Consider the following 22096-nt stretch of genomic DNA (forward strand, 5'->3'; position numbering starts at 1 on the left):
TCAACAAATGCACTTATCAATATAATAAGTACCCAGTAGCCAGTAGATTCTCAGACCCACTGAATATGCATATAAAATTTGGTTAAAATCAGTAAAGCCGTTTCGGCGGAGTACGCGGCCTAACATTGTGACACGAGAATTTTATATAATATATGACTAATTATAGTGCGTCAAGAATGTCTAGGAGGCGAAACTTTTTTTTAAGCAATAGCAACACTCTTTTGACATTTGTCCCTTTGTTGCAATGTTGCCATATTTCCACATTTCTCCGTATTTATACAGATTTTTGGTGAGTAATACAGATAAGTACTGGATACAGATATTTATACAGAATTACATAATTTTTTGAATATTATTAATTTTGTAAAAATTCAACAAGGAAACAGGCTAAATCGGGCACCATTGAAGGTCTTTTGCATACAAAGTAACTGATTGGTGCGAAACAATGCTATAATCTAGAGATTGATGAGCAGTTGCTGTCGAAATTTAATAAAAGAAATTACAAATGAAATTAATATTTCTATGTTTTTTTATCACTTCCTGATAAGTGCCGGTTACTTAACTTTCTCAACATGTAAGTATGGAAAATCTGTCAAAAAGTTGTGGATAGCCTATCCGCCTATATAGTGGTGAAACAGGCCCTTAGTGTGTTTAATTTTTTTCTATTAGATTTTAAATTTTTATAAATAAAAAGTTACCAATTTATGTACGAGTATATTTTTATTAAATAAACGATTATCACCTTTTCACGTCAATACATATCCCTTTTTTTCATAAAAAAGCGTGGATAATGATTAATAGGTATTTTTATGTTGACTTTAATACAGATTTTATACAGAAAATTGAGACAATATGACATACAGATTTTATACAGATTTTAGCAGTTCCCAGTACAGATAAAAGGTCGAAACCATCTGGCAACACTGCTTTGTTGTATCAATACTCTATGACATAAAATTTACAAAACAAAGATTTTCAATTTGCTTAAATTTAGTTTTACAATGTGAAAACTACATGTTACTGTGATTAATATGAATAATTAAAGTGAAATACGTGTCTGTGCTGAAAATTTGGAGATTTTCATTGAAGAAAAATAGTAATACGCGAAAATATCACTGAAATTCTCGCGTCCACATTTCCGATTCTGATCCCACAATCGCCATAGTAGCGGCTAATTAAGCGTTTGTTTTATCAATTTTATTTGTTTATTTTATAGTAAGTATAATGCAATTCTAAGTAGCCTGAGTAAGTATTATGTGGTATAATAAAACAACAATTTTACTTAAACCTTATGTTTACGCAAACAATGAACTGTCAAAGAAATCTATCATATAACGCGCCTAACAATGATTGATACTTTGACTTAGGTGCTTTGCGTTTTTAGACGTAGGTATATAAAATTCTCGTGTCACAGTGTATGTGCTTAACTCCTTTAACACTTTGATGCAGCGTAATATAATATTATAATTATTACGTTTTATGTTTACAGGTAGCAGAAAAAGCGTTTAACGAAATAACCGAAATGACTGGGAGAATTTATGCTATCATTTTGAAACACTGAAAATAAATACAAGGAGTGGGAATTAACCCTTTATTAGGATATCCTAAATTCAATATTGAAGAGTTGAGTATTGAAGATGAAAGTGCCTGTGACACCACTGCTGTAACTACATGGACCTAGAAAGTGGCGATGATTCTGTTTCCGACTGCATTGTAGAATATTATTTGGATGTTCATATTTTATTAAAATAACAAAACCCTGTTTTTCACTTATTTATTTTTTGTATTTTCTTAAATAAGTAGTTCCATAATAAAAAAGGAGTGAGCTTCTCTCAGCTCTCACTGGTCATCAAAGTAGCTCTGCAGCTCTCAGGGAGAGGGTACTTAAATAACAGGTGTTATAAATTCATAATAATATGTAGCACTAGTGACTAGATGTCCCGGTGAACTTCGTGTCACTTATAAACCTTCCCTGAACTCCCAGGAATATTTAAAGACTAAAATTAGCCACATCAGTTCAACCGTTTAATCGAGTTATTGCACTTTTTATATAGTCCGTCAAGAAAGTGAAGAAATTAAAAAGTGGCAAGATCGTAGTGTCATTTCTTTTTAGGGTTCCGTACCCAAATGGTATAAACGGAACCCTATTACTGAGACTTCGATTTCTGTTCGTCTGTCCGTCTGTCTCCAGGCTGTAACTCAAGAACGGTAATAGCTAGAGAGTTGAAATTTTCACAGACTATGTATTTCTGTTGCCGCTATAACAATAAATACTAAAAACAAAATAAATTAAATATTTGAGGGGGGCTTCGATACAACAAATATAATTTTTCAAACTTTTTTTGCTCGGTAACAATGATGACAACAAGTAGGCACTTGAAATTTTAATAAAGGCCATAATTATAATATGTGTTATTTAATAATTATTAATAATATTTAAATAAAATAAAAATTTAATTTTTCATACAAAAACACAATTTTGGCTGATTTTTGCGTACGGTACGGAATCCTTCGTGCGCAAGTCCGACTCGCACTTGACCGATTATTTCTTAGATTGATTTGAAAGGGATGACACTACGATGTTGCCACTTTTTAATTTCTTCACTTTCTTGACAGAGACAGACTATGACATATAATACAAAGATTATAATAGGTAGGAGCTTTACATAGATTAGATTGTTTCTTGTAATGTCGTAAATTAAACACACAATATAACTAAATCATAATTATTTCAAATTTTCTCTACATAATATATATAAATCATAATATTTACAACGTGTTTTTAAACTGTATTTAATATAAAGTATCAAAATCTTTTATAGTGACTGGATACAGTGTGGCCATAAGAGGCCACACCGGAAACAAGTGGCGACTCTATTAATGTCGTGACTTTTTTCACGGGCTATTCGGAACGTGCACGTCAGGAGTGACATATTTCAAACGAAGTTTTAGGGGCATGTGTCAAAAAGTAAACAACAAGAAATTGTTTATTTTGTAAATAATATAGCAAATAAAATATATTTAGAACAATAATTAATGGTATTTGGGTTAGATTTAGTTAAAAACTACTTGTGGAAAATCAATATAATCATAAAAAGCTGGGTTTAAAGGAAAAAACACTCAATAAGTTTCAAGGCCCAATCTATGCTAAAAGGAAATAAATTGGTGTTAGCAGGACATGTAAGGGATGTAGAAGAGCTAAGAACTAATGGCAGTGTTATTTAATACGTGCCAATATAATTCGTTGAACATCGGTGACTTTAGCATCCTATAAAACAAGTTCAAACGTAAGTAATGAACCAACCAAAAACGTAACTAAGCATTTAGATAAAGGTAGTCTAAACATTTTTATTCATTCTTACAGATATATAATAATGATCGATTGTTGCTGGAGTAAAATGCATAACCAGAGCGGCAAGTGCAAACATATTGCTGCTTTAATCAGTAACAAAAATACAAGCAAATTTATACTTGAAAAAAATAAATGTAATGTTTTTAAAAATCTTGTTTTTATTTATTTTTTACAATATTAATACTCTGTAAGAAAATCGGAGTCTATAAATTTACAAAAACACTGATACTTTGGATTTGTAGCAGTACCAACGTTCGTTCGCCGATTGAAACAAAGAAAACTACGCTCTGAAAAGAACGCACGCCGTCTTTGTATACGTTCGTTAAAGAAGATGAAACACAGAAGAAAATCGTTCTGCAAAGAACGTACGTTCGCAATGACAAGAGAAACAGCTGTCCGTGTAATAATACCGGACATGAACCGGCCCTGAAAAGGGCGTTTTTCTAATAAGAATTCTTCGCAACAACACTACGCGTCTTCACATCGAGGCTACGTCGAGCGAGGGATCTTCGCAGCGTGGCTACGGTCTTCATGGCGTTTGCAGAGCTTCAGAACATCTTCACAAAATGGCGGCACTACAATTATTACCGGCACGGCGGCGACCGGCAGCGAGACGAGGTCGGTATGGAATGCGCGCGCGGACTGAATTCGGCATTCGCGGCCCGCGAGAGCCCATATTTATACCCGGGCGATGCCAGCGCCGCGAGCCGCGGCGCGGCCAGTTTCTCGCGCGGCAATCATAATTACCTTGTAAATATTTCTTATTCATTTTTTTTCCTTTCTAATTTTTGTAAATGTTTTTATCCCTTTCTGCACATCTCTTTCTAATTGTAATAGCCAATGAAAATCAACCTTTTAACTTCGTGTACATTTTGTAATAATAATAATTATCTCATTTTTTGTATATAAGCAGCACATATTTGAAAATAAATCACTTCAGTTCACCACAGTATATCGAGTTTTACTCTATACTCCTCCGACCTCTAGTGAACTCTTAGAGAGACCAACCGGTCCTCTAAAGATTTAAATAAAATAGGTATTCTATGAAACTATCACTGCAAGTTTTGTCGTCGGGTTTTTGAGAACATGGTGGTCCATCATTCATCAACACTAAAACGATAGTTAGGTACTCAATTAATATCTTTATAAAATGCAACTTAAATAAAATTGACTTGACTGATAATGCAATTTTAGGTTATATCGAATTACCAAATACTTTTTCATTTTTACAGCAGCTATCTGATCTAATTTCCTAGTGGATTTAGGAAAAACATTAAATTTGTATACTGACTACCTATTTTTGGTGTTATTTTTGCAGTCTACGATACAAAAACCATAAAAACCAATTTCTAAAAATTTCAAAACAAGATTGACAAGTTTGTTTGACTACTAACTGAGCCCCTTTGGTTGCATATTTTTGCCACGGCAAGCGCGGCAATCGCTTTCTTTATCCCCTCCACCCACTTCGCACGCTCCGTATACTGTCCCGGCAAACGTTTCTTTGCCATATAAAGTATTTCGGCCGTATTATTTTATTGAAGTGACTAAATAAGTGTGTCACCATGGCAACGTCCATCGACGCTATCCCGTCGCACAAACAATTGTCGCCGTCAGTCTCGAGTTGTAATAATTTACTATTATTTATTCAACAAATGCACTTATCAATATAAAAAGTACCCAGTAGTCGATTCTCAGACCTACTGAATATGCATATAGGTAAAAATCAGTAAAGCCGTTTCGGAGGAGTACGGTGACTATCATTGTGACACGAGAATTTTATATATTATAATATTTCAATTTTTACCAGTACCAAAATATGAGAAATGTACGCCTACTTGAATTTAATAAAATTGAGTTTAGTAAAAACTAAAAAGCGTCATTTTAGAGCTATCGCCAACCGTTATTGTTCCCAACGGAGCGGCGCGCGAAATTCAGCGGAAAGACTACCTACGTACACCTCCAAAGTTTATTGCGCACAAATTGTATGCATTATTTATTTAATTTAAAAGCGAAGAAACCCAAGCGCGATCATACGGCTACACGACGAAATGAGAACGAGAAAGAGTGCAAAATATAAATAAGGCGGGAAAATAAGAGTACCTATACCTTTCTAGTACTACGAATCGGTTTTAGTATTGGAAACGCTATAGAAAAAAAATAACGTCTCAATTTGTGATCGATTTTATTATATCATAGGTTCTCATACCTATGACTGTTTTGTATTATTGTATAGATTTATCATTTAACTGTAGAGTACGGGTAACATTATGTTATCCGCAATTTCGTTAAGGCGAATCACGCGGTAATAGTGTATTTTGTCACAATCTATAGTTAAATCAGTTTTTTACCGACAAGTAGTTTCTTTCTTCTTTTTCAATTCAATTCTAATCCTTGCTGAAATTGTAAACGCGAGAGATGTCTGTCTGTTACCTGATTACACTAAAGCAGTGGTTCCCAATTAGTTTTTGCTGCGTACCACTTCAAAAAAGACCTCAAACCTGCGTACCCCTTATTGTAGCAATCACATTAAAAATGCGAAAGTTTGTGAGTGTGTGTATGTTCGTTACTTTTTCATTCTCAAACGCCTGGACCAATTTTGATGAAATTACCAATACAGGTAGTAAGTTGACACCCTGGATTAACATCCGGAAATTGTTCTTGTTTTTACTGATAGCCGCACGTACCCCTTGATGCAATTTCACGTACCCCTGGGGGTACGCGTACCACTAATTGGGAAACACTGCACTAAAGCATAAAGTTAATTTATCTAGCGGAATAGAGCAACAATCTCGAGCTGTCAAACGAAACCGAAATTGGTTTCATCTGTGTGTAAAAATATGTGTACGTATACAGTATACACTTACACAAGCATGATTGAACATAATTTCTATGAGATTAAATTGTCTACGAACCGTACGTGCCGACTCGACGTCAAAGAAAGAGTGCTGCTGTCATGTATCCCACGTTTTTTTTTACCACGCAGTGTTACTGATAGTGACATATCTCTTGCTCTGGCCTTTGTTTCTCTATTCCGCTAGGTATATTAACTTTATGCACTGAAGTTGGTATCAGACTACGCTATAATATTATAATATAATATTATACGCGATATTCTTGTGCTATGAGCTATACTATACTATATTCTATTATATTAAAGAGTAGTCTGAAACCAGCTATATACGGTTGAACGGAATGTGTGGAGTGAAGATACTTTGTGAGACGAAAAAAGATAGGTAAATAATATAAAGATAGTTTCGAAAATTGTACGGTTTCCGCGCGGAATAGAGTTAAGGAATAGCTCACATTAGACATTAGAGACATATATTTTATGTCAATTGTGAGTTATTCCTATCTCTAGTAGGGCAAAACCAGAGATAGATCAAATATTGGGAACGGCCATAAGACTACTTGATGCCCTAACGGCCGTTCCCAATATTTTATCTATCTCTGGTTTTGCCCTACTAGAGATAGGAATAGCTCACATTAGACATTAGAGACATATATTTTATGTCAATTGTGAGTTATTCCTATCTCTAGTAGGGCAAAACCAGAGATAGATCAAATATTGGGAACGGCCGTAAGACTACTTGATGCCCTAACGGCCGTTCCCAATATTTTATCTATCTCTAGTTTTGCCCTACTAGAGATAGGAGTAGCTCACATTAGACATTAGAGACATATATTTTATGTCAATTGTGAGCTATTCCTATCTCTAGTAGGGCAAAACCAGAGATAGATCAATTATTGGGAATGGCCGTAAGCAATCCATGTCTATGTCCCTATCCGTATGTCAACTAGAATCGGTCTTTAAACCTTTACCGCCTAAAAACATTAGTTTTTTTGTAAAATAAGATGACTTCACACGCTACCGTGAGTCTAGTGAGATGTAACGTATTTATAAATTAGAGTCACGAGACTTGATGCCCTAATGACGGATTTATTTGTGCTTCTTCCGGTGACGTGATGGCCAGGCAATTGCTTAATTTGATTAACTAGACTCTAGATAATGAGATGTAACGTACTTTAGATAGCGTAGGGAGACTTGATGCCCTAATGATGGATTTATTCGTGCTTCTTCCAATGACGTGATGCCCTAGGCAATTGCTTAATTTGATTAAGGGTTAATCCGTCTCTGGTCAACTATAGTAATAATAATTATTAGAAATAAGATGCCTGCTACACCTATCTATATAGCCAAGGTAAAATGCTTAGCAGAAATTATAGTTAAACGCGTGAACCCAATTTTTAAAAACTACCATATATATTACGGAGAAAAAAACTAAGTCTATTAAGACATTTTGTTCACGCATCCAAACCACGTTCGCATGTGGAATAGCCAGATGACAAAATGTCGTATAAAATACAGGCGCGAGTTGTGTTTTGCATGTTTCATGCACTATGAGAAATATGTGTTTAGTATTGTAATACGGAGAGCTCGTCATGTAACTTCTATGTATGCCTTGCTTTTTAAGCCTTGGTTTTACATTTTGTCCTATTTTTACTTTTATGTAAATAAAATTACTAATATCTAGATTTAGAATGCAAACATTTGAAGAAATATTTACCGTCTTGTGAGCGTATTGCTTTGCATTAAATACTTGAATAAGTATACAGAAAAGAGTATGACCTATTTAGGCCAGTTAAAGTAGGAACGATATAAAACCTTAATCTTATCCACAACATGCAAGTCTTTCCGAAAATTAAATTACCCCCAAAAACATTCAAACCTAATTCAAACCAACTTTGAAAACATAAAAGATGAAAAATCCGCCTTCATTAGTCGTAGTTGTATCAAACGCTTTGTCCACAAACGATTCACAAAGGAACATAAATAAACATCACGTAATAATTTATGTCGGAGTTGGTTCGAAAATTTGCTAACAATATACAAACCCACAAAATTGACACTGAAAATAATGCTACATCTATTAATTCCCTCGACAACCTATTAACAAGGGGTAGCGCTCGTATTAAAATGATAAATGATTGTAATCATTATTTCCCGGTAACCAGTATTAGTGGAGCTGTCCCTCTTCTGGAGCTGAACAAACGTGGTTGGGGCAAGACGGAGCCGGTTCGGCCTTGCAGATCTTCCTGGGCTGGTTACTCTTACCCCAAGTCGGTCGTTCCATGCGTTAACTTTAACAAATTACAGCGGCAATGAGAGTAGTCGAGTTGTACAATTCAGTTTCGTCTCCCGGAGACGGCTAAGATAAATTGTTCTTTTGACCCTTTTGTAAAAATTATTACGCTCATTTGTAATAGAGGTGAGCAACCGAAATGAGGATATAACGAGAGAATTAATAGAACCATCGAAACTTTTACCAATTTGCGGAACGACCCTGGAATTCCTTTTTACCTTTATTAAATTTGGGCTGTATTTTGTTTAATAGAATTGGGGCTTTATTTGTTATGAATTGAATTAACATTGTAAATTCAATTGTGTACCAAAACATGGCAATGCAAAGTATTATAATGACGCAATGTAGTAATAATAATTAAATTTATTTTAGCATGAAATTAATAATGAATATTATTTGCGGTTTGCCATATTCAAGTGGTAGTTTTTCATAATATTTGACCAATCATAATATTATTTATATCATGTTTAATAATATTTTGATAACTTTCTGTTTTTTTGTATTGGCGTAGAGCTCGTAGACCTTCGTAGAAGCGCGTAGCAAACAAAAAAAAGTAGAAAATTTATTTTAATTACTCGGTTTTTATTTAGCAAAGACTATAAAGTTTTATTTATAGAAACCTAGAAACTAAAAGATACCTACTAGGAGCAGTAGGAGCTGTATTCGTCTCGCTTTACACGTTTTAAACTTTAGAGAACAATAATTATTATAGATTTCCAAGAATCCGCGATCGAAGGGTTAATATTATAACGGCGGATGCATATGAATATCTTTGGGCGGATAATAATTTTTGTTATAAATACTTTTGACTTTAAAGTAGTACAAATCTTTTACTACTCTATTTTTGTTACTTTTTATATATTATATAGTTTATAACAGCTATTAGGAAGTATACTGACTTTTTTAGTCAGATTTGATATTTATTATAAATAAAGTTATCTTAAATTTTTATCGTACATAATACGATTAAATAAAATCGACAAAAATTATGTAACCTCCAGAATTATTCGATTATAATTTATTCGAACGCGTTGCATTCATTCATCACCTAGAAAAGTATACATTTCTAGGAGATGAATGAATGATAATACGAAAATAGTCATTTCTGCATTACAAAATAGCGTGTTAACTGGATAGGTCACTATTAGATCTAATGGGGATAAAATAAAAACGTTGGATTTTATACTTCTGTATGGTATTATTTAAAGAAAAAAGAGTTGAAAGTTTTTGTATTAACGAAACCGATAACGACGTCGATACCAGCTAAGAATCGTGAGTTCTATGACAAAATATTTTTAAATTTTGGGACTGGTACCGACTTCAAAACTATGAAGATAGGTTACAAAAAAGTTGAGGTTTAGAAGAATTCTGGAAAAAGTACCATAATTATTTAATATACTTTTCAGTTCATTAAAGAATAAGTAATAATGTTGTTTCCACTTGGAAGTCGGTTTAAGTTTTTTGTTAAAATTGACTAATTTGTTCTGCTTAGTGACTTTGGATCCAGAATAGGCCACACGCAGAATACAGCGCACTAGCGGCTAGGCCGCAGCGGCCAGGTCGCGGCGGCCATCGACATAGATACCTTAGTATGAAATCGCCATAGACCACGCGCACCTTTTTTAAAATCGCTCGACAAACTCGAGTTTCTATCTTAAAGACGATGAAAAGTACCAATAATAGGGTCATAAATCATAATGTGACGATGCATGTTGTGGTGGTAGTGATGATGATGATGATTATGATTAATGTAATTTGCATAGTAGCATATGCTTTCAGTTATTAAAACAACACCGAAACCTCCAAACTTGTATCTATAAGGAATCCGGAGTTCTCTTAGAACCTTCGAAACCATGACATATCTTGGTGCAAAATCTTACTTTTTTAGCTTAGGATACTTCTCATTAAACCGAAATCACTATTATATGTTTCCATATAAATTTTGAGGAGTTCCCTCGATTACTCATGGATCCCATCATCAGGTCACCACTTTTGTGAACATGCTACCAAATTGGGGTAAAACCCTATACAACAAAAGAAAAAGATTCAAAATCAGTTCACAAACGGTGGAGTAATCGTTGTACATACAAAAATAAAAATAAAAAAATATCCACAGCCGAATATTACATAACCTCCTCCTTTTTGGAAGTTGGTTAAAAACTTATAAGTCTATAGCCTAGATATATCCCTAAAAGTCTATTGTGCCTCAGAACAATAACTGCAAGTCTAATAAAGGATGCTGGAATTACGAGTACGACATAGGTATTTAATTTCAGTACTGAAAACTAGAACAATTTTAGAAAAAATCGAAGTGGCAAAGGTATTCTATATAATATTATTGTAACACACAGCAGGTCATGGCTTATTATATCGATTCCGAGATATATATATATATATATATATATATATATATATATATATATATACAGAGAAAGTGCCCAGACGCACTCTTCATTTAACGCACCCTTTTACCATCATGATGAACATAAGCTGGGAGTAGGTACGGTACCGAAACTGATTACAAAGGATCTTCAAAGCCGTAACAGTTATCCGTGTTGGCAGCCTCTTAACGAACGCTAATAAAGCCAACCGCTAAAAACGGAAATTCAAAAGTTGCTCTCTCGAAAGGGTTGCCATTATTAAAATTAAAATTAGATTACGTTTTTCGGTTAATGCCGTTATTTTGTGAGGTAATTATCTCGAGGGGAGCGGGGAGGAGGGCGGGTGAGCGGGTGCAGAGTATGATCTAATTCGATAGCTGTTGTAATATTAACAAGTATTTCGCAGAAGCAGTTTTTGGTACGTTTTTGATTGCAGTTTAGTCCCGATGATAATTACTTTTGGGAAAGGGTTGTGAGAGAGTTTGTACAGGGTGTTTGGGATTCGATGCCTCCATTGTGTATGGAGTTCTTTGTGTGTGTTATGTTACGTGCATTATTCTTAGTGAATCGATTATCTTATGCTGATTTGCAGCTAACGGAATCTTGAATAAATTATAATATTAACGAGATATTACTTCTTGTTATTTAAATGTTTTATACACCTGACTTATTTATTGGACTTTTACATTTTTAAATTTTATTGGACTATCGATATGCATGACTTAATTGATGTTGACATAGTTAACGGTTTGTGGCAAGTACTCTTTTGTTTTCGGTTACATTTTTTGGCAGATTGATTGCCTCTATTAATAACATAAGTAAACAACATTTTTATGACATAAGAAATAAAATATTTAAATAAATAAAAATCTTATAACCTCACCCCACCTATCCGTGCGGGAATATCCTCGAAACATGCGTATAACCTGCGTATAACCTACGTATAACATCACTTTGAGGACATCCTGTAGATCTCGCTCGGTTGTTACTGTTATTGTGATTATGTTCAGGCAACTTAACTGGGTAGAATATGACAGTGTTCCACGGGAGTACATTAATAATGAAATTACAAGTTGTGTCTGCGTACTTGCTCGTATCAGCTAAATTACATAAGAAACTTGGCATAGAGATTATTATTAATTAGTTTGTCTGTATTGCCTATTATTTATGTATGATTTATTTACTGGTTACTAAAGTTAAGTTATTTTGAGATGGTAGTGGCACACTATCACAGAGTACTTTATTGTAGTGTAACAAATACTGTCTAGAATTATCTAGGAAATAATAATCGTCTTGTATTTTAAACATTCTTAAGATGATAAGCTTTATCCTCTTTATTTGATTCTTTTGTGCCATATTTCACATTATTCGATACGCACAAATCACAATTCATATAAAAGTAAAAGATACTCAAGCCAAGCACTGTTGACAGATCAAGTATATAATTATTACAAAATTAAAAACTGTTATGACATTCTAATAACCTCCTCCCCTTTTTAAGTTGGTTAAAAAGTAAAAGAGACAAAATTCGTAGCATTTCATAAGTTTCCAATTACAGATGGTGTTTTTGGCGGGAAATCTGTGGAAATCAAACGTCGGACTTGTTGTTTTGCAGCTCCCCATCTCCACGGCTTTAGCTCCAAACTAAATCCGGTCACTTAGCTACTCTTTGATGGGATCAGCTATTTATATACGAGGGAAGATTCGAGATGAGATTATGCTTAAAAATATGTTATATGGGAAGCAAATAGCAATGAACTTAGTGGTAATTATCTATCTTCTAACATAATATTATGACGACCTCTGGAGCTCAGTTGGCGAGTTTGTAGCTCAAGCCGGGGGTCGCGGGTTCGAATCCGGACGGCACAAAAAGTCAAAAAGGTTCCAAAGTTCCTGGGTCATGGATGTGTATTAAATATGTGTATATAATATTATAACAAAAATCTTACACCAAAAATTGTGTTTTTTATATGGGAGCCCCCTTATTTTTTATTTTATTTTAATATTATTAATATATATTAAAGTACACATATATGATATAACTAAAGATTTTGTGGAAAATTCAAGTACTTACCTACCTGTTGCCATTATTGATATAGAGCAAAAAAGGCTAAAAATCACGTTTGTTGTATGGGAGCCCCCTTAAATATTTATTTTATTTTGTTTTTAGTCTTTGTTGTTATAGCGGCAATAGGTATACACAATCTGTGAAAATTTAAACTCTCTAGCTCTTATCATTCTTGAGTTACAGCCTGAAGACAGGCAGACGGACAGACATCAAAGTCTTAGTAATAGGGTCCCGTTTTTACCCTTTGGGTACGGAACCCTAAAAATGGTTTAACTTCACGCCGGCCACTGATGAAGTCCAGGCAAGCCACAGGTTGAGTATAGCTCTTGTAGATAGACAACCAAGCCGAACTGTAGGGCAGTGTCTTTGCTCTCAAATGGAAACCAACTAGATTTTAGTTAAAGTACCAAGATATTTTTTTTATACTTAAGTGATTACGGTAAAGCTTTGCTAAAGATTAAAGTTGATGGACTCTGACCGCCTATCAACACTCAACGATCAGCGGGCAACTAAGTAATCATTCTAAAAGCCTACGCTCCACGTGAAGTACATTTTAGTTGTTTATTAAACTTTTTTGTAGTATCCAAAAGTTTTAAAGCAACATCAATTTTAAAAAGCCGCTCTTCTGAGTATATTGCAAGGATTTTTGTTGGGTTCTAATGGGTTTCCGTTACGGTACATTATTTAAAAATATTGAAAAATCATATCCAAAATATGCTTTTGATAAATTTTTCCTACATATTCCTAGTTTATAAAAACCATAAAGTTAATATACCTAGCGGAATAGAGCAACAATCTCGAGCTGTCAAACCAATACGATCTGAATTTAAGAGTGAAAATGCTATAGGTTGAATTTCCCTACGCTTCTACGACTCTTCGCTATAGTTTTAGGTACGAATTGATTCTGCGATATTGAATCGTCACAAAACACTTGTCTTAATATCAAATTATCAAGTAAATGCATTAAAAGTGCACTTGGTTACATTAATGATGAAGTAAACTCGGTAATAATGGTAAAATAAATTGGAAATTTAAAGGTAAAGATTATAAATTTTTCAGTTTTTGCCCCCAGCTAAAAAAAATCAAGCCTCGTGGCTGCCTCTCAAGTCTTAGAAAAAAATACTTAGGGCGATTACAAATAATAAAGAAACATGGAGTTTTGTAAAAATTAAATTACCACAGTATGAGCGGAGGCCGAGTATACTCCCCCTAGTAGCACCATCTAATCGCTATCCTATGGTCTCTATAAAATCACATTAGGGCCCACTGTGTTCGCCTTGGGGCCGCTAAGGGCTAAAGTAAACAAAAATAGCACCAGCTACTAGATACGGCTTCGTTGCATGAACTTTGTTGTTTAAAGAAATTAGATGTGCTGTGAGTAAAAATTTGAGGAAAGTTTTTATTTCGAGTTAAATTTAGAAATTGGTTTTAATTTCTAATTTTAACTTAACGAACTCTGTGGCTGAGTTGGTGAGCGCGTTGGTAGCTCAAGCCGGGGGTCGCGGCTTCGAATCCCGCCGACGGAAGAAAAAGTTTTCAAAAGTTCTTTTAAAAGAATCTTAAATATATTATGTATACTTCGTATAAAAGTATTCATTATATTTCTGGTACCCGTAACACAAGTCCTTCAGGTACTTAGCGCGGGGCCAGACTGATGTGGTGTGAAGCGTCCATAGATATTATTATTATTAATTCTTACTTTGTTAATTTTTTTTTTTATGAAACAAGGGGGCAAACGAGCAAACGGGTCACCTGATGGAAAGCAACTTCCGTCGCCCATGGACACAGCATCAGAAGAGCTGCAGGTGCGTTGCCGTCCTTTTAAGAGGGAATAGGGTAATAGGGGAGGGTATGGATGGGAAGGGAAGGGAATAGGGTAGGGGATTGGGCCTCCGGTAAACTCACTCACTCGGCGAAACACAGCGCAAGCGCTGTTTCACGCCGGTTTTCTGTGAGAACGTGGTATTTCTCCGGTCGAGCCGGCCCATTCGTGCCGAAGCATGGCTCTCCCACGTGTGAAACGTTAATATTGTATTTTTGAAATATAAACATAAGACTTGTTGCTTCATACTTTATTTTTTCTGGTGTCTTGATAAGAAAAACCAATCATGTTACTTTGAGTAAATACTTTGATAATAGATAGTATTTTAATAAAAAGATAAAACGGACTTCAAATTGTACGTAGCTAATTAATAATTAAAATTCCCTATCTCAAAAACTACTTAATCGATTTTGATGAAACTTGCAGCATTCAAATACTTAATATGTTTTTTATAATATTATACAATATAATATCATGGTATATCCAGTAAACATATTTCAAAGTAATTCACCTTCTGCGCACGTTTTTGTAGATTAAAAATGTAATTAATTTTTTATTCCCTACTTTATTGGCTTGTGCAAATGTTGTTTTTATTTTTGGCCTCCAAATACGCTCGAGGGCCATTCCGAGGATTATAAAGTTCGCTTTGCTTAAGCTTACAAGTATGAAGTACGTTCTAAGATAGTCGTAAACTTTTTCATTGTGTTCATATCGAGAAGGTTTTGTAGAGTCAGTAAATTAATTACAATTTTCAGAAAATTGTACGTTGCACGGTAGTGCACCCGCCGAGACGAGCAAAGCGAACCACCTTTTTTCGATATATTTTTTTCAGATGCATGTAGCATAATATTATGTAGACTTTTGGTATTATATTATAATATTACTAGCTATTTGACCGAGCTTTGCTCGGTATTCGAATAAAGTGACATTTTCTAAAAATGATTCCTAGCTAGATCGATTTATCGCCCCCGAAACTCCTTATATATATACTAAATTTCATGAAAATCGTTGGAGCGGATTCCGAGATTCCAATTATATATTTATATATATACAAGAATTGCTCGTTTAAAGATATATAGTTTTATATATTGTGATTAAAAGTGAGGTATATTTATTAACTTGTAAATATTTTCTACATAACTTTCACATAATTAAATAAGTCTCACGTCGTTTATCATGCTTAAATTACGTAACACACAGTACTCATTGATTTTTAAGAAAAAATTGGACACGTGCTATTCTATATCGGTTTTACTCCCACAGACTTTAAAATCTTTTCATTGAAACACCAAACGTCATCCGTGGCTCCAAAAATAATCAGATCAGGGGTACAAGTGGAAATTGAATTAGGGAAAACTTGACCCAGTGGGCACTATTTGGCCAACTTCGGGCTCAGAAATAACTACTTTAAGTCTTAAGCTCCAAAGCTTATAATCCCGTGCCAAACTTTAACGCGTGTGGTGTACGAAACTACATTGTATGACGTTGCCGTGAAGTGCACAATCGTGTGACGTGTGTCGGGAAGTTCTGGCGAGGGGTGACCAGCGAGATGAATGCTTATTTGTGTCTAATAGCAAAAAAACCAACAGATGCAGACATTTTACGGGTATAATAATGTGCTTAGCTGGATTTAGGCGACCTCCCTTTGATCTCGGCTTTGCACTTTGCCGAAGTTTTATTGTCAGGTGACATTAGATAAGTTTTATTTAAAGCCTGCGATGTGATTGGCTTAGGATCGCGTCGAGATAGTGTAACAAGTTGTGACGTAATGCTATTTGTTTAAGTTTGTGTGGCTTTTGCCGGACAAAAGAATCTTGCTTGGAGATACGTAGCTGTTTATTAACAGATGTCTGAACGAGTTATTTTAAATATATTCAAATTAAGCTCGTTTGAATATCTTTTTTTCCGGTGATATTAAATCGTCCACAAAATTAAAAAAAAAAAAGTGAACAAATGAAGTTTTTTCTGTCTCACTTTTTGATTGGAATTTTACCCAAGCAAACTTTGCAGTTTAAGCAGTGAGCATTTGCATCTTTTTCATATCCATTATATTATTTATTTATTTTAGTAGGTGGATTTTACGAAGTCGTTAATGGTTTCAACAATAGTTTGGAAAAAAATAGTAACATATTTAGAACAAATAATCTACATCAACCCCATAAGTGCTCACTCCCGTCCCAAGTGTAATGAGATATAATATAACATAATCGATTATACACCCTCAACATTTTCTCGTTCGGGTTTTGTTTAATCCGTCGGGGTTGAGCGAATGTGTGTCCCGTATTGCAATGTGGTAAAGTTGATAATAGCACGCAAAAATCTCGCGCACTATCAGTTAAGTTGAGCATACTACAATCAGATGATTTTCTGGGACATATTCGGAATTTTGGCACGATATTTTGAGTTCTACGTCCTGGGGTTACGGGTGGGTTTCACGTGGAGGTATTTGCATAACAAGTGTTTGATGGTTTGGTTTGCTGGGCCATAGAGCCGGGACCCTCGCTGAGCGTATGGGCGGAATGTTGTATGCTCCGAACTAATTTTATTGTTATTTCAATTCCATTTATTCTACCCTACAATATGGGGATCACTTTTTGATAATCATTATTTGTATTGTTGACTTTTATTGTTACACGTAATGCGTTATAACCGGTTGCACTTTGCAACGCTTCCTATAATTTTAAATAAGAGTTTTATTTAGTAGGCAATATTTGATGTCGCCGTAATTATGTTTACGTGTTCGCTGAGCATTAAAGTGGTACATTTCGCAGCGTGAAAACAGTCTTAGGTATATTATCTTCTTTCCGTGGACTCAAAGTATCTTCATACCCGTCTCGATCGATTTTAGTGTGATGAAATTAAGACAGATACAAAGCGGCAGATTTTGAAATTATGAAAAGTGTTGATGTTACTTATCTTCTTCACATATGTAATTCCGATAATTAGCCTTTATAAAATGTATTTTATTGTTATTTAAAATCGTAGCATGTCATTTAAGAAAACGTAATTTACTTAATAATATTGCTGTAATATTGTTTAAGAAAATTGTACTTTAGCAACATTTCGCGTACGCGTCCCGTCTTGGGATTGTTAACAATTTTATTTGCTATTAAGTTGCCTTACACAATAGACCCATAAATCACCATAATGGACAAAAGAGACTCAAACGATGCGCTGGGAGAATTAATACTGTAAATAAAATATTACAAGGAAATCACTGCACTGATCTCCATTATTGTATAATGGAGGTCAGTGAAATCACTGAGAGGGCAAATAAAAAAGAAACTGTATGTCATAAACTTTTTTTAATTTTTTTATTTACTATGACCACAAATATTATGGTGTCTAAACTGTGAACATCTTCAAGTCCTTAAGCACAGTATAGCAATATGACTAATATTGCTATACTGTGTCGTGTTTTTTTAATTTCAAGTTTGCGTTGGTTATATTATAAGCCATAAGGATACATTATGACAAAATATATGATTAAGTAAACTTCATGTTAAAATATATATACGGATAATAATTATACTGAAATATGATACGATATTGTAAAACACGTTAGTATTTTGGAATACTATTTTATACTGATTGAAGTAATAAAAAACATTGAAATTCTCGACACGGCGTATAACCTCAAAACGTCTCTGTGTAAATCGGGCGTCAGGTTTTCCGGGCGTTCTCTACGTGCGTATTTTGGACTTTTATGTGCCGCATTCTCTCGGAGGCTCCCTCAGGTTTTTTAACATGAATAATTCCCTGTCCTCCTCCACAAAGACATAATTAAGCCCCACGGATAACAATTCGGTTAACTGGCCTCTTATGCGGTTATTCCCTTTAGATTTTATTCGGTTGAAATTTTAATGCGCACGAGTCGTCAACCTCCTTTGTGCGATATTACCGTGATTGCTCATGACTTCTTACACGATTTGCTTAATATGTGCTTCCAGTTTACCGATGTCTTTTCTTTGATTATTAGCAAAGGGTCGGTGAAGTATGTAATATTTACGGCTTCATGCCTTTGAAGTGCCACAGCCTCAGGTGATATTAGTCGACTGGTCATTTAATACTAAACGACGTCAATTACATGTTATTTTCAGTTGCCATGAAGCTTTAACAAAAATCGCAGGAAAAACCGTCGATATAGAACGTTACAGTCGTGATTCATGTGTTAGAGAACCTTTAGAATATTTAATTTAATACAATAACTCGCATACCGGTTTTCATGACTGAGACCGGTTTCTCTAAAACCGAACAAGCTATACAAGAGCAATTGAGAAAAAGAGCGAGTGTCCAAGTACACGCAAGAATTTCCTCTTCCTTTGCTCACTCTCGTAAATATTCGGGATAGATAACAGACACAACTGGCGAGAGATTAGGCGCAGAACCGACTTTTCAGATGCCCATACGTCGCATAGATCATCCTACTCTCAGACAATCAGACAATCAACCCGTATTGTCCTGACCAAACTTGGAAATACATTTTTCCAACGCGAGAATCGAACTTAATCTGAATCAAGAGCCATGCTCTATAATACTAGACCATGGGGACATCATAATAATATTGAACATAACACAAGTCTTATTATCACAGAAAGTTACAATCTCGCCGCCAGTCAACTCGGTATAGCTTTATAGCGATAAACTAGAAACTTGATGCCCTACAAACTCAACGAAATATCAGCCCATTCGAGGAAAGTTTGCGTATTTTTTATCTCCCAACGGAACATTGACTGGTAATACTTTGTATAAAAACTGCTTTTGTAAAGAAAAATACGAAAGCTTCAATCTTAGCTTTCCATATTTTATTTTTTATAGTTTCATTGCAAGAAACAGAAAAGTTGCATAAAAACCGTTGGTAACGTTAGTAAATCACTATTTAAATATTATGTAGAGCTTTGCCCCTCACACACCAAATCAAAAAGAGTACTCATTTTTCTATTCCTTTAATGCGCAAAGTTTCTCACGCAATAAAAAGTACAAAACACAATGTCCAAAATAATAACAGCTCAACTTTCAAGAGACAGCTACACCGCTGACACCTAGTCGCATGGCCCGCGCGTGTCGGCGAGCATTGTCTAGCATAGATACAATCAAGTGTCAAGTCCTCAATAGGCAAAGTACGGGCAAAATATAAACATCATACAGTAGAGTAACTATAGACTTAAGGATAGCCATAAGGTCAATTCAGACCGCAACGCGACGCGTAGATGCATTTCTAAATTTGTATGGATTTGACAGATTTGTAAGACGAATCACGCTCACGAAATCTGTCAATTCAGTACAAATTTAGAAATGCATCTACGCGTCGCGTTGCGGTCTGAATTGACTATTAATGTAAGTACATAGTATATTTGAAATTGAATTCGATCAACACAGAGTTTTCAAGCGACGTTAATGCTTCATTATTTTGATATAAGTTATCTGAAATGGTCTGCGTGCGGCCGATCACCGTGGTCTACTGTATGATACGAGTATATTGTGGCATGGTGGACTCTCGATTTTCAATATCGTAAAACACCATTGAAAATTGGATTTTCCAAAACGCGAAGGTTTTTAGTGTGAGTCACGACAGTCTCAAAAACGCCGATTGGCGGCGCGGTGATTAGTTTGATACAAATTAAATATTTTGTTAAATAATTCGAAGTAACATTTTAGTATTGAACGCTATTTCACGTAACAAAATTTTGCCCGAATCTGCGAAACCTACAGCTTAAGCATACAAAACTTTAACAAAATAATTTTGAATAATTATCTACATTTCAAATTGTTAACCCTAAAATGAGCGCTGACTTGTTAAACGCCTGATAATTTTGTATCAAGGGTTAAGCTACAGAGTGCATGTAATCAATTTGCAAGGCGTCACGTGTCGGGCCACCAGAGACGCGCACGTTCATTCCCACTTTTATACTTTTATTTGATGTGCTCTCGACCTTAACGATTATATAAAATCAATATTGTTATTAGATTATCTAACTACGTTATTGATTCCTTGTTGGTATTTTTAGAATGTAAATTATATTTAGTTCAATGTAGAAAAAGGAAAGTTTTTTATTTTAGACTACTGAACCGATTTAATATGCCACAAACATAGACATAGAACGCGAAACTTTTGTTAGAAAAATCTTATGTATATAATATGTTCTTAGATCGCCGTGTTTGTTGCCATACCCTTCCTAAATCGCACGACACACTGGCAAGTTATATTTTTTTTTATGAAATAAGGGGGCAAACGAGCAAACGGGTCACCTGATGGAAAGCAACTTCCGTCGCCCATAGACACTCGCAGCATCAGAAGAGCTGCAAGTGCGTTGGCGGCCTTTTAAGAGGGAACAGAGTAATAGGGGAGGGTAAGGAAAGGAAGGGAAGGAAATAGAGGAGGGGAGAGAAGGGAAGGGAAGGGAAGGGAATAGGGGAGGGTAGGGAAGGGAATAGGGTAGGCGATTGGGCCACCGGTAAACTCACTCACTCGGCGAAACACAGCGCAAGCGCTGTTACACGCCGGTTTTCTGTGAGAACGTGGTATTTCTCCGAGCCGAGCCGGCCTATTCGTGCTGAAGCATGGCTCTCCCACGTATAGATATATTTGTAGATAAAAGAAGATAAACAATTATTTCCATAACATTTACAAAAAAGGAATACCTATATCATCTTTATATTGTTATAACTCTTTACTTCTAAATTGAACTTTATTACAATTTAAGTAAATTCACATAATAACCAAGTAATTTAACCAAGAACCGAAAAAAATCAACCGAACCCAAAAATAATCACCTTAGAAAACTAATCCAACGAAAACATGTCTGTCAGAAATTTTAAGAAAATAAATACATTACGAGTGTCCCAATCGTGTAGTAAAATAATTGTGACCCTCCAGCCACGTGACCAGCAATCATACAAATTGGGACACGCTCGCTTGAACCTGCTACCCTCACACTAAAACTATTAAAACTCACCGAAATACATATTTGTATAATTCGTTTTGGGGTACACAACGAGGTGGAACTGTGACTATACTGGAATGTAGTCTGATTTGTATTCGTGACCGTTTGAAGACCGTTTTACTATAGTCCTCATTTAAAGGTACACTTCTCTTCAGTTTAAAAATTTAAAAATACAATTTAAAAATAGTCTTTTTTACAGTCCACATTCAAAAATTTCTTAACTTATTTGAATAACAGTTGTTATTCAAATAAGTTAAGTTGTGTTTTACATTTTTAGATATTTTATGTTTAGTTAGACGTTTTGTTGGTTAATCTTAATTTAAAACAGTTACACCATGATTAAAACAAATAAACTTTCAAGCCTTAAAGTATATTAACACAAAAATCT

Source organism: Aricia agestis, chromosome Z (genome assembly GCF_905147365.1).
Source record: "Aricia agestis chromosome Z, ilAriAges1.1, whole genome shotgun sequence".
NCBI lineage: Eukaryota > Metazoa > Arthropoda > Insecta > Lepidoptera > Lycaenidae > Aricia > Aricia agestis.